At 40.0% G+C, this 13,537-nt stretch overlaps 2 protein-coding genes across 2 annotated transcripts in view; one reads left to right on the top strand and one right to left on the bottom strand.

Annotated features, from left to right (window-relative positions):
- LOC121954671 (uncharacterized) overlaps positions 1-13,537 on the bottom strand; it is a 212,105-nt gene that overhangs the window by 96,652 nt on the left and 101,916 nt on the right. The gene's annotated exons all lie outside the window — the stretch shown is intronic.
- The window catches only part of cdh5 (cadherin 5), a 47,156-nt gene continuing 45,578 nt past the window's right edge, over positions 11,960-13,537 (top strand). Inside the window, exon 1 of the mRNA XM_088086216.1 lies at positions 11,960-12,690. The gene's annotated coding sequence lies outside the window, so the exon portion shown is untranslated. The remainder of the gene's footprint in view (positions 12,691-13,537) is intronic.

The following is a 13,537-nucleotide window of genomic DNA, read 5'->3' as shown; positions in this document are numbered from 1 at the left end:
CGTGGTTTGGTTCGTCTCTGTGGTCGTGCCTGTGTCTGTGTTTGTGTTCGTCCGATGTGCGAGCCGCTCCAGTCCTGCTATTTTTTCCCAGTTTGATGTGAATGAGGAGTGACTGTGTTAAAAGCATTAACATTTTCAAACCCCGAATCACTAATGGGGATGTTGTTGGGGAGGAGAGGCATTCGGCAGAACGCTGCATTATTTAGCATCCACTAGTTAGCAACCTCAAAGAAACACACACACGCACGCGCGCACACACACACACACACACACACACACACACACACACACACAATGTGTGAATGTGTTTTTTTCACACTTTTTGATATATGAAATACTGAGATGAGAGCTCGGCTCAGCACATTAAACCACACAATCGCAAAATGTCTCCATAATGAGGAAGAAATACACAAATTTCTCCTCACTAAAGGCACACACACACGTTTTCTCTCCCTCAGACCTCCGACACACACACACACACACACACACACACACAGATGCCCTCAGACATCTCGTCATTGATTCAACCTCTGATAGATTTCGGCCACAGAGCGCAGGGAGTGATGAAAGACAGGAGCAATAAGAGACAGACAGGTGGGAGAGACAAGGAGAGACGGGGGAGTGAAACAAGACGAGGCAGCGGGGAGGAGAGTCAGTTTGGGAGAAATTTGTCGGTCGTTATCTCTGGATTTTAATGGGAGTGTTGCATATGAATTCTCTCTCTGCGTGTGTTAGTTTGCTCTCTCCTCCTGCAGCTCCCTCTGCTCCTCACACTCCATCCTCCTCTACCTCCGTATCTCCGTATCTCCGTATCTCCGAATCTCCCCTGAACGCTCCACTGTACTTCTCTCTTATCACATCTTAAAACTGCCTTTTCCACTGCATGTGTCCGACTCAGTGAAACACAACCTGATTTTTAGCCATGCAAGCAGCAAACGTCGTCCGTCGTAAATATCTAAACAGCTATTTAAGTGATCGAGGTGAAATGCTGCACGGACACTCGTGTTCCCCAGAGGATGAACCCTGATAGAGATTAAAACTTTTACCTTTAGCAGCGTAAAATGTCATAACAACTTTTTAAATGATTTCACTGATTAAATTCCAAAACATTTTCACTCCAAACTCCTCACATGATGATGCTCGGTCAGCATCAGCCTGTGACGTGTTAGGCATCCTGTTGTGTCAGCTGTTCGCGCTCCAGGATGTCGTTACTGTGATGTCAACAAATGCACGTGGTGGGATGTTTACACGGTTAGGTTGGGTTTAGACTCACACGGTAAAGTAAGAAAGCAAACTAAGGACACCTGAAACAAGGGCTGCAACAATTCATTGATAAAATCGATTATAATCAATAATTACATGTGTGGGCAAATTATCAATTTGTTGTGTTGCGTGATTATTACGTCACTCGCTGCGTAGCGGGACTGTTTACGTCACATGCAGACGGGAGCGGAGGTGAAGCGGGTGTTTTGAAGAGGCGTGGCAGAGGCAGAGAAAACATTTCGTACAAAAACTAAAAGTTTGGAGCACTTCTCGTTACGCAAAACAAGGAAGTGTGTTATGTCATAAAAGCTGTCAATATTTAGTTTTTTAGTTTTTGAATTATTTGATTTTGTAGTGATTTATTATTTAATATTATTTTGACAGCTCAGGGATGTTCATGCACTTTTTGCTCTGTTGTCAACGATAATCTGTCATTGAACAAAGTTGTGGGAGAAAAAAAAGCTTATGTTTCTTTTATATCCAATTAATTGATTCCTTGAAAAAATAATCAACCTATTAATGGATTATCAAAATAATAGTTAGTTGCCGCCCTACCGCCCATGAAATTTCATACGCACGTTTACCCTGAACATCAGTTTTCTTGTGCTGCTTTCAGACGCCTTTCACAAGCATTTAAACCTTTCAAGTTCCTCTGATTTCTTTTGAAAACATGCGATGTCAAAAAACATCAACAAGAAATTATTATAAAGTTACTTAAAAGAAATCACCTGAAAATTAGCACAAAATGTCAACAAGAAATTATTTAAAAGTTACAAGAAAATTACCTAAAAATACGTTAAGTTAAAAAATAAAAATAAATTACCTTCAAAAAATGCAAAATGAATATATTTTTTTCTAGACATTTTCTCTTGTTTCTTCTATATCTAATTAACATTTTGAGGTCATTTTTTTAGTCACCTTTTATAAATTTTTAGTGTTTTACATGACATTTCTTGCCAAGTTGCTCATTTTCTTTTTTTCAATATGTTTTCAAATGAAAACAAACCAATTTTCACAGGTTTCAGAGCTTTAAATGCTTGTTGAAGGCGTCTGAGAGCAGCACGAGAAAACGTATGTCGATCCAGGTGTTGAAAGGCTAAAAATTTCCAGAACTACAGATGATTTTGATGCCATTTTCCCACCACAGTGAAGAGAGACTGTGGTGAGAAAAGAGCGTCACAGAGAAATGCCACGCTGTCGAAAAGCTGAACACAAAAACACTCCGGGTGATTAGAGTATCTACAAAGAGAGACTTTGCATTTTTATTGAAAACTGAGAAATGCAAAGCAGTCCGTCTCTAATATCATTGCCAAAAACAACAACAATAACAATATTAATAATAATAATAATATTAATATTAATATTAATATTAATATTAATATTAATATTAATATTAATATTAATATTAATATTAATGTTAATGTTAATATTAATATTATTAATAATAATAATAATAATGCATGTGACCCACTGACAAACCCTCCTGTGTCTGAAAACTCTGACCTTTGAACCACTAAGTCATCACTTGAAATTAAAGGTAACACCTTCTATGCAGATCCCATTTATAATGCATTAAGAAGACATTCAGGTGTAATGCATTCATAATGCTTTATGACCACATTCATAAACACATAATTATTACTGATGCACTATATCAGCAGTCGTAGAACATTATAGATGTGACTGATAATGATTTATAAATGTCTAAATACCTACACTCATTTATACACACATCAACAACAAACTTAACTTCACTACTTGTTACTACTTGTGATACAGATTGTTTTTTTTCTTCTTTTTAGCACTTCTCTCCTGACCTCTGTCTTTGTTTTCGTTTTTTAACCCTTTGAAACCTGGACTGACATCAGTTTTCTTGAGCTGCATTCGAATGCTTTTCACAAGCTATCAGACCCTTTTAAGACTGAGCAAACTGGTTTGCAGTTTTCGAAAACATGGGGGAAAAAACGAAACGACCAACTTGGCAAGAAATGTCCCAAAAATTGCAAGAAATTAGTAAAAGGTGACAAGAAAATAACAAAAAAATTAGTTTGAAAAAAGAGGAGAGGATTATTAGATAAATGTCCCAAAAAACAACCGAACTATATATCTAATACTAGCAATTTTATATCTAAAATTATGTTACAGAACAAAGATCTAATAAATATTGAAAATAAATACTTTTTTCAACACATTTGAGATAATTTTCTTGTTTGTTTTTTTTTGTCACTTTTTGTTTTGCTTATTTTGAGGTGTTGTCTTATAACTTTTGTATTTTTTTTATTTATTACTTTATTTTTTGCTAGGTTGCTTGTTGCCCTCTCCCTATGATTTCATAGAATTTCATTACAGGTTTCAAAGGGATAATTTTATTTTTTTTTATTTTTTGCTGATTTCCAGATGATTTTCTTGTGACTTTATTACAAATTTCTTGCAGTTTTTGTTGAGTTGAGTTGCTGACTGACTTTTTTCTATGTTTTTGAAAGAAATTAAACCAATCTGCTCAGGTTTTAAAGGGTTAAATCAGATTTTAAGACTTTTCTGTTTGTCGCTTGCTTTTATAAAATTAAATTCAGGACTATTTATTTGTGCCTTTTACTACGCTGTAATTTTCATTCCCTTTTTTAAAAATACTTTTTTTTTTATCCTTTATTGTATTTACCCATTTAAACACTATTTAAATGCATCTTTTTATGTGATTTTTTTATGTTTCCTGGATGTCTTCATGCAAAGCGCTTTACAGAAAAACTTCACAAATCCAAGGCTGAAGTTATCATTATGAAAAAACTAGATGTTTTCACCTTGAAGCCACTGACATGCATTTCTTTCAAATTTTCTAAATATTTACGCACAGATTTGACTTTCTGCATTTACAACTGTGCTGAAATCTTCCCTGCAAAGAAAGAGGAAGCTCTACTTTGGAGTATTTTACACCCACCTCGCTCGCCTAAGAACAATGTTTCCGTGCTTATTACAGCTCCAGCCAATCACTGCATAAATTCAGCGTGTATTTTCAGTCATGATTCATTAGTCGCGCTGCAACACATTTGTTAATCGCCTCACTATCACATAAAAGGCTGTTAGAAAAGCTTTATGTAAATGTCAGTCAGAACATTTCAGCACAGTGATCAAAAATGCCGTAATGGTTTTACAGACGTCCTCGCTGTGTCGTTGCATCAGATGCTCCATTCATTCTCAGTGAAAAGGCGTTTTTTAATTTTAGTTTTACTTCATCCTGAGCAGCTGCTGTGCATTTGGGTCAAACATATGGGATTATACCTTAAATATAATAAATACGGCAGATGTATTAATATATCCGTGCACGTGATTGGAGGACGTGTCAGGCTGCTGATGGGTCCAGAAGCCAACATTTGCATTTGCATTGTACATTTCTGCAAACGACGGATACATTACATCTGTACTTTTACTTTTCTGTGTTTGTACGCAACGTTTTGTTCATCCGTATTATTTAGGTCACTTAATACAAACGCTTTAAAACTTGGATTAACATTTTTCTTGTGCTGCGTTCAGACGACTTTAAAAAAGCTAACTGGCCCTTAGAAAACTCAGAAAATTGGCGTCATTTCTTTCAAAAACAACTGAAAAAAGGCAATAAGTTACTGGGCATGAAATGTCCCACAAACTGTAAAATATAAATAAAACAGAAAAAAATACATAAAATTAGCTTAAAAAACAGAGGATTATTGAAAGTATAATATAATATAATATAATATGTTTTTAGTTTTTTTCAAAACTTTTTTGTGCTTATTTCTTGGTATGTTTCTTGAGACTTTATTTAGTAATTTTTTTGGTAATTTTTGTTGAGTTTTGTGAAGTTGCTCGTTGCCTTCTCCCTATGTTTTGGAAAGAGATGAAACCAAGGGTTAATAGTGAATTACAAATTACCTTAAAATTTTATAAAGTGAAAGCATCTCTGAATAAAAGCAGAAATAAAGTAAATGTTCTGATGCTGGTGGCTGATTTGTGTATTTTTACTACGCAATTTAGAGTTTGAAATTGAAAATTCAGATATGATCAGTGCATGTTGCACACGGCACACGTTGTGAAAGACGAGTCAAACAAAGAAAAACGCCTGACCTCAGTTTTAAAAAACACTCAAACCCCCCCCCCCAAAAAAACAAACGTCATTTCAATTTTTACCAGCTTGAATTGTTACAACACAAAGATCCGGAGAGATGGGACATTAACCCCTACTGTGTGCATGTGTGTGTGACCGCACAATGCTTGTGTGTGTGTGTGTGTGTGTGTGTGTGTGTGTGTGTGCACGCTGTGTAAATAGACAAAGATCCCCGAGGACAAATGATGAGGAGATGATATCTTGTGAAGTGTGCCCTTTAAAAATAGCAGGGTCGCTGTCAACATTACTCGGTTTGGGATGAGCTCTCTGTTTCTGTGTGTGTGTGTGTGTGTGTGTGTGTGTGTCACCATGATCTATGTGTGTACTATTGCCTGTGTGTGTGTGTGTGTGTGTGTGTGTGTGTGTGTGTGTGTGTGAGCACATGTGTTCCTCCACTGTATTTGTCTGAGTTTTCTGCATGTGCAAGTAACAGCTATTAGGATCTGTCATCATGCATGAATGAACTCCTCATGACCTGCATGTGTGTGTGTGTGTGTGTGTGTGTGTGTGTGTGTGTGTGTGTGTTAATAAAGGTGTGTGTCTGCAGAGGTGCATTTAAGCAGAGCTCCTCTGACTGATGTATGTGGTAATGTGAAACAGGGCCTCGGGGTGACACAGACACAGAGAGAGAAAAAAGGGGGTTCATAAAAGATGGAGATGATGAAACAAAGGAGCAAATAAATAATGTAAGTATTTACATACATGTTTACTATTTTACTGTTGCCAAATTGATATGAATCCTTTGAATGTCAAAAAATGTCTTGATTTCTTCCAAAAACACTGAAAAAAGGTAATGATCGATAATAGCAGAAATGACCCAGAATTTAGCGAGATTTTTGTTTACAAGAAAATTACCTGAAAATCAGTAAAAACAACAAACAAATCAAAACAAAAAGAAAAGAAAAAACAAACACTCCAAACAACACATGGAAAAATTGCTTAAAAAAATTATAAAAATTCTGTAACATAATTTAAAACATGTGATTACGATCATTATACATAGAGTTTTCTCTAGCTTTTATTTTTTTTCTTTAAAAAAAACCTTTCTACTTCTATTTATTGCAATTTGTGAAATATTTTTTTACAACTCTAATCATTGGCATTTCGCTTTAATATTTTAAAAGACATCGCACCAATTTGCTCAGAGTTTAAAGGTTTAAAAATATTTGAAGGACGTGTGAAAGCAGCACAAAGAAAGTGACGTCGCTCCAGGTTTCAAAGGGTTTAGTTAATATACTGATCAGTTTAGTTAGTTATTATTATTATTATTGCATTGTGGACTTACAATGTTAAAAAAAACCCTCAAAATGTATGCATTAAGTGCAAGCCAGGTAGAAAATAACAGCTCATTCTCATGCTGAAGTCTTCAAGCTGCTTTTAGATTAGATTATATTAGAGATAACACTTCCAAGTTGAAATATCTGAGAAATAAACGTGAACTAGTTCGTTTTTTGGGGACTGTGAAGTTATTTTAATCTGTGCAAAGTGATCCTAAGGACCTCTTGTAAAGTGTCAGCGTTGACAGCACTGCTGTTTAGACCGCTGGAGACGACTAACTCCAGAGTTTGCTCTTTATCATGTGTGGGGTTTTATCACATGCTGAGTCGGTCCACAGTTTTAAGCAATGCATGTTCAAAAGAAACAGAATTTTTTTTCACTCGAGCTTCGACTCAATAAGAACTGCTGCACTGCCGCACGTCCTCATCTAATTAAGTTTCAGTTTTCAGTCATCATCTTTTGCTTTCCTTTTCAGTGAGAAGAATGTTTTCCACCTTCCTTTTGATTTGTGTAATTAACATTTTTTATTTTCTTTTGAAAACTTTGATTTGCGTGTTAAAGTTCATGTTCCCTTTTAAACATGAAATAGTGCTCGCGGTGAGTTTTCTATCAATGGATCCATCAAGGACACACGCAGCTTCTTTTCATCCATTAAAGAAACACTCCAGAGTTTTTCAACTTCATGTCTGCTTTTGTTATATTATCAAATGCCTTTATACTCCGCTGGATTTAGTACAAATGTCATGTTTTCATGTGAATAATGTGCATATCTCTTTGTTAAACTGTGAGATTTTTCTGTCCGCAACCAGAGAGACAAGCTGACGTCAGCTAACGTGGATCCAGATAAACTAAACTGCACTTGTCAAAACTCTGTATCTCGTCGGCAGGCTCTGTTCACCACCCAAAATCCTACACCTCATGATGCAAGCTGCGGCCAAACAGCAGCAAGAAACACTCACTGCAGCCCCGAGACCTGTAATCGTTCTCTTTACCAGATAAGACTGTGAGCTTGTGAAAAAAGGAGCTAAAGTCAGATTGTAAAACCAGTAAAACTGCTGCTTTTCTTGCTGTTCCTCGTCCTGTGACTGTCTCATCACATAATTTGCCTGTGGACGCAGTAAAACTGTGACGTGGTCATGAGGTGAGAAGTTAACCAGCAGGTCTGTTGTGGTTGATTTTTAGCTTCACAGACAGCAGGCTCCTGAGTGAAAGTCCTGAGTTTGTTTGACACCTCCACTCCCCCATGCTCTATGACGACTGTTTCACTCTATACCGCCGTACGTCCTGAAATAACACCTCGAAAGGCGTCTCTGTGTGTGGGTGCAGCAATCTGGCGCCATATCATAACAGCGTAAAAGGTTCAAATATCGTACTCGGTGCACAAGTGTGACGCCAAAAGCTACCTTCCTCATCCAACCGAATTGCGGCTGGACGATGTCACATGACAACACGACCAGATAGGACCAGTGGCGGTTGTTATTATATGTTGGCGTAGGGCCGGATGGCACCGGGTGCATCCACGTGTAACATGCACGGGCGGTGACGTTTGAGAACGCGGTCAGACAGAGCCGGTTAGTGCCACTGTGTGCATTTGTTTACTTTACAGTAACGAAAAAGTCCTGGAGCGTAAACAGCTGACACGGAACGATGCATAAAACGTCATAAGTAGACGCAGAAGGTCACTGACAGAGCGCCACCATGTGACGAGTTCGAGTGGCAACGTGTTGGTATAATGCTGCTGTGGCAGCTGCCGTCTGGCAGCATATGATAACACCGTGACCGGTTCTGTCCAGCCACCTCTCAGCTGATGACATCCAGTGGCGTGTAATATGGACGTAAAAGGTGGCTTTTGGCGTCTGGATCTTATGCCGAAAGCCCTGCAGAAGCGGCAGTATTTGATGACTTTGCAATGAGTTCAAACCTGCCTTTAATGTTTAATTTATGTGATGAATTTCTTTGTCGTGTATCTTATTATGTTTTCAGTTTTACTCTTTGATCCTTTTTACTATGTCAAGCGTCTCTGAGTGTCTTGAAATGCTCTGTATAAATAAAATGTATTATTATTATTATTAGTGCTTTTGTGCATCGACGACTGACGCCAAGCTTTATTGACAATGTGGCAATATTTGACAAGAAGTTTGGAATGATTTCAGGTTTTGTTATTTTAAGTGAATTATTTAAACTAACTAAATTATTTAAGCAAATATTTCTATTCCCTTACTTGAAGATAAAAGAGTTAATACAGTTGATTCCAAACTCACTACATCCGCTACCGAAAACCTGCAAGCGACCTAGAGGAGATGGGCATCGAGCTAGTGCACGTTTGTTAAACCAAAACATCGGCGCAGCCAACCGAAAAATGTTCATCGGAAAAAGACCTTGAAACAGGTCGCCCTGTTTGTATGGAGACGTGACTCAGCGCCGCGCTGGGCTGAACGCAGAGTCAAACCGAGTCAAGTCAAGGCACAACGTGTGCACGAAAAAGGGCTCCATGCAACTCGATCTTCCTTCTGAATATGCCTCTAAAAACATAAACGTGCTGTAGCTGTTCATGATGAAAGCAGCCTCTTTAGGCACAAAAAGCGCCGCTAAAAAAGATCTGGCATGTTAGACATTCGCCTCTCCCTCTCTTTTTCTCTTTCTGTCTCTCTCTCAGTCCTCCAGTCCTTGATGTTGGACTCCCAGCGGCCCTCTTCCAGTCAAAACCACCAGCGGGGGGATATCACCCGTTTCCTTACATGTCATGAGCCGAGCGAGGATGCAATTTTTAGTGCCAAAGTGTTTTTTAGGAAAGTAGGCCAAGAGCATGAGGGTTTTTTTGAAGAGACAGAATGACAGAGAGACACAGAGGAAAGGAGACGTGTAAACAAGAGAGTTTCCATCAGATTCGTGACGTTTTGTTTGTTTGTTTGTGGGACAACCATCACTCTCGTACACGTCAAGAGAAAACAGACAGCCGACATGAGGACAAACTCTCTCTCTTTGTTATCTCCTCTCTTGTTTCTTTTCTCTACATACATAAATACATCACCGTTGTGGGCCGCTTCAGTCTGTTCACATTTAACTCGACGTAAAACTGATTTAAAGTGCAATACATATAACACATAATGCAAATACAGCTCATTAAACGCAGAGTATTTATTGTGGAGGCGTAAGTGGAGAGTGGTAGATTAGAGAAATGTTGGGTGATAGATCTAAAAAAATAAAATAAAATAAAAATTCAGACGCTTTCCTTCAGGCCTTTTCTTTCTCTCTGGTGTGTAACTGTCATCAGAGTCACTAGTCTCTCCCTTATCTGTCTAAAATGACAGTTTAACACACACACACACACACACACACACACACACACACACATTCAGACAAAGAGTGACGAGAGTGAAAGCTTTTCCCTAAAGTTAGATGTTAGTTCTGTCAAAAACAAGACAGCACTTAGAAAAGTGTTGTTCACCGCAGAAACAAAAAAGAAAGAAAGAAAGAAAAAAGGTGGGTAACAAAAAAAAAAAAAATTTAAAAATACGAGCTCACAGCTCAAGTGATAAATGTGAAGGTGGAAGTAACATGTTGTTGCTAAAACTCTGCAAGAACTTGGAGCAGGCGTTCAGTGTGCTGCTTCCAAAATGTCGTCACATGTTTCCACTTTGCAGTGGACCTCTGGCTCTCCGCATCACACGCTCGGAAACAAAAGCACATGGCGACCAATGCCAGGATGTCAACAAACACACATGCTGGCACAGATAGGTTAGGATTAGGACGGCACCATAAAACGATAACGATAGCAATTACAATAAAACTTTTTACTCAATAGAAAAAGAGACATAGTCGATAGAATGTCGATAGAACGCGTTTCAGCCGTGTTTTGACAGACAACACGAACAGCCGATGATAATAAGAATAGCGCCGCCATGAACCAAATGCAGTGAAGGACTTTGACTGTCGAACAGCTGAGTGTTTGACAGCCACAGCATTTCATCACGGCGGATCAAACAGCCGATGGTCCGACAGCAGCGCAGTGAGACAGACAGACAGAGCGCAGCTTCTCCTCACAGCACCAAAGTGTCTGAAACAGACACATCAGCAGAGGTGAAAGTGACTTCTTTACACTTACAGACGACTTTGTGTTAGTTTCAGCTTTAATCAGACTTTGGATGAATTATTTAGAAACACCAGGACGCATCGCTCCGTGTCTCATCCGGCCGCTCGCGCTGAGCTCTCATTATTATTACCAGGGGCAGATGTAATGTTTTGGGGGCCCGGGGCCACAAGCACATGACCTGTATGAATGTTGAACCAAACCATGATTTTTAAATTTTATTTTATTTTTCCTAACCACATGGTTTTGGTGATGTGTGGTGTTAGTGGCGGCATCTCGGAACATCAACAGCAAACGCAGAAGGATACTGAGTGTGAAATATGAGCTGAGGGAGTCCACTGACAAAGCTGCGATGTGTGACAACTTTCGCAAAAAATTAGAAAAAGATCAAATTAATCATTTTTATTTTAAAGGCACACAAACAAGCTTCTTTTGTCGTTTAGTTGCTTGAACTTGTTGGACATCTTTTTTTTTGCATTTTGTATGAGAGATATTTTACATCCACAGCTGCTACAATAAGGGAAGAGGATTCAAAGCAAATGTTGATTTTTTGTCATGTTGATATTCGGCAGCGCTGCTCCCGGCTGTAATGAAAATACTGTATGTCGAGTGAAACTGCAAATAACGAGAGAGTGAGCAAACAGAGACAGAGAGAGAGACAGAGAGAGGGATGGAAATGAAAAAGAAAGACAGGACTGCTGTTGCCACAGGAGAGGTTTCATGTAAAAACACACAGCTTTCCTGTCCAATTCGCCAAATTACTGACGGGCGACTCCCCCCCCGAAGAGACGAGAGAGATGGAGTGTGTGTGTGTGTGTGTGTGTGTGTGTGTGTGTGGGGCGTCCAACTCATCTCATTTACCGGCTTAGACAAGATCTCTCTGTCAGATATACTCACGCACACGCGCACACACACACACACACACACACACACACACACACACACACACACACACACACACTCAGCCGCCAAAGTCAGCCCTCTGAAATATTTACTAGCCTCATGTGGGGAAATCTCGGAGGATTATCCCCAATAACCTGTTTAACTTAATCCTTATCTCACACACATGAATAATAAATCTCTCCGTCTCTCTCGCTCCCTCGCTCTCTCTCAGAGGCGGACTGAGAAGTAACGCCTCTCTCACCTTGCTCTCCATCAAGCCTCCCTCCCTCCTCCTCCCTCACACACTCACTCCATCTGCTTCCTGAACATGAGCCGGCTGCTTTCTCTGCCTCTCCGAGCGTCTCTGAGCTGTTTTGACATATGCGCTCGCTCTCTGCCTCTTCTTTTTTCTCTTTTCTGTCTTTACGCCTGTTCCCTCCGTCCCCATCTCCCCCCTCTGCAGGACAGGAAAAGGAGCAGTAGCAGGGAGCACCAGCGAAGACTGACCACAATAACAGGAAGAGGAAGTGGGCAGTGACCTGTGAGAGAGTGAGGTCTGCGGGCAGACAGCTGTGGTTCAACACTTTTGGATGAGAAAACCACATCAGAGGAGGGAAACAAAGCAGAACCTTAAGACCTGTTGGACTCCAGAGGAAAAAAACCTCGACGACCTGAGGAGGGAGAAACTTTCTTTTACCTTCGGAGAAAAACAAAAACAGACTCAGAGCGACATTTCTGAGCGTAAAAAGTCTTTTGGAAACTTTCACTCTTTAGGAATCAACCTCGACTCCATCACCATCGTCTGACCCTCAGTGACGGATTTGTACAGAAATCGGAAAATCTCAACACCTGCTGCTCTCTTTCAACATCTGAAAAAGCAACCAGGAGGAGCAGAGGAGGTGCTTTTGCTCCTTGTGAGTTTACGACCACATTTCAGCTGCTAATTTTGATACAACAGCCTGCCACTTTCATAAACCTCAATCGTGTGCAGAGAGAGCACCTGGAAGGATTTCAATCTTGGCTCGGACGTTCTGATTTTGTGGTAAGTCTTTTTCAATTTTTAAAATACTGACTGCGCAGGTGTGTTATCTGTTTGGGCTTCCAGATATCGAGTATGTGAGTAAAGTGAAGGTACAGACACATTCAGAGCTCTCAGGAGGGAGAGTTTTTCCTCTCTGATTGAAAAGCAGCAGCAGAGCCAGAAAATGTAGCCCTCTTTTTTTTGAATTCGCTCCAGGCTTCTTCCCCGAGTCGCTCCAAGGCGAGACACTCATGAATACTGGTCAAACTGTCGAGAAGAAGGCACGCAAATAACTCGAAATGATGCTCACAAGCTCTTTAAGGACAGGCTGTCGAACCAGCGTCACCGTTCACGTGCGTTACGCCGATGATCTCGGACAGCTCGGCGTAGATTTGAACGCTGTAATTGAGCGCCGTTCCCCCCCAGAGGCCCCGGCTGTCGTTCCTGAAGACAGGCGGCTGTGACCATTAAGACGATGGCGGCTGATCTGTGGACAGAGCGGTGGGGAAAAATTTAAAAGCCAACTAAATCCACCAGGAGGTCTTTAGCTGCTGATGCTGAAGAGTTCTGCGTCATAAAAAAGATTTTTTTATCTGCAGCGTGGTGATGATTGTTTACCTGTCCCGAATTCTTTACACAGTGAGCTGTTCTCGCTATTTTGTCCACCCTGTGTGTGTGTGTGTGCGTGTGTGTGCGGTTCCCCCTGCTGTACTGTTTTTCCTGCGTGTTTGTGGATCTGCAGAGACGGAGGTGATTTGATTCGGTCGTTACGTCGAAAGCCGTTGATGCAACTAAACCCAGCGGTCTAATTCCTGGAGAGGGAACTATCAGTGAAAATCCTTTGGGTGCCATCTGGGAGACTTCGCCC

This window comes from Plectropomus leopardus, chromosome 13, assembly GCF_026936395.1.
Source record: "Plectropomus leopardus strain MGB_pleo_1.0 chromosome 13, ASM2693639v1, whole genome shotgun sequence".
Lineage (NCBI taxonomy): Eukaryota > Metazoa > Chordata > Actinopteri > Perciformes > Serranidae > Plectropomus > Plectropomus leopardus.
Note: the sequence above shows the minus strand (reverse complement) of the source record. Positions and strands in the feature narration are given on the sequence as shown.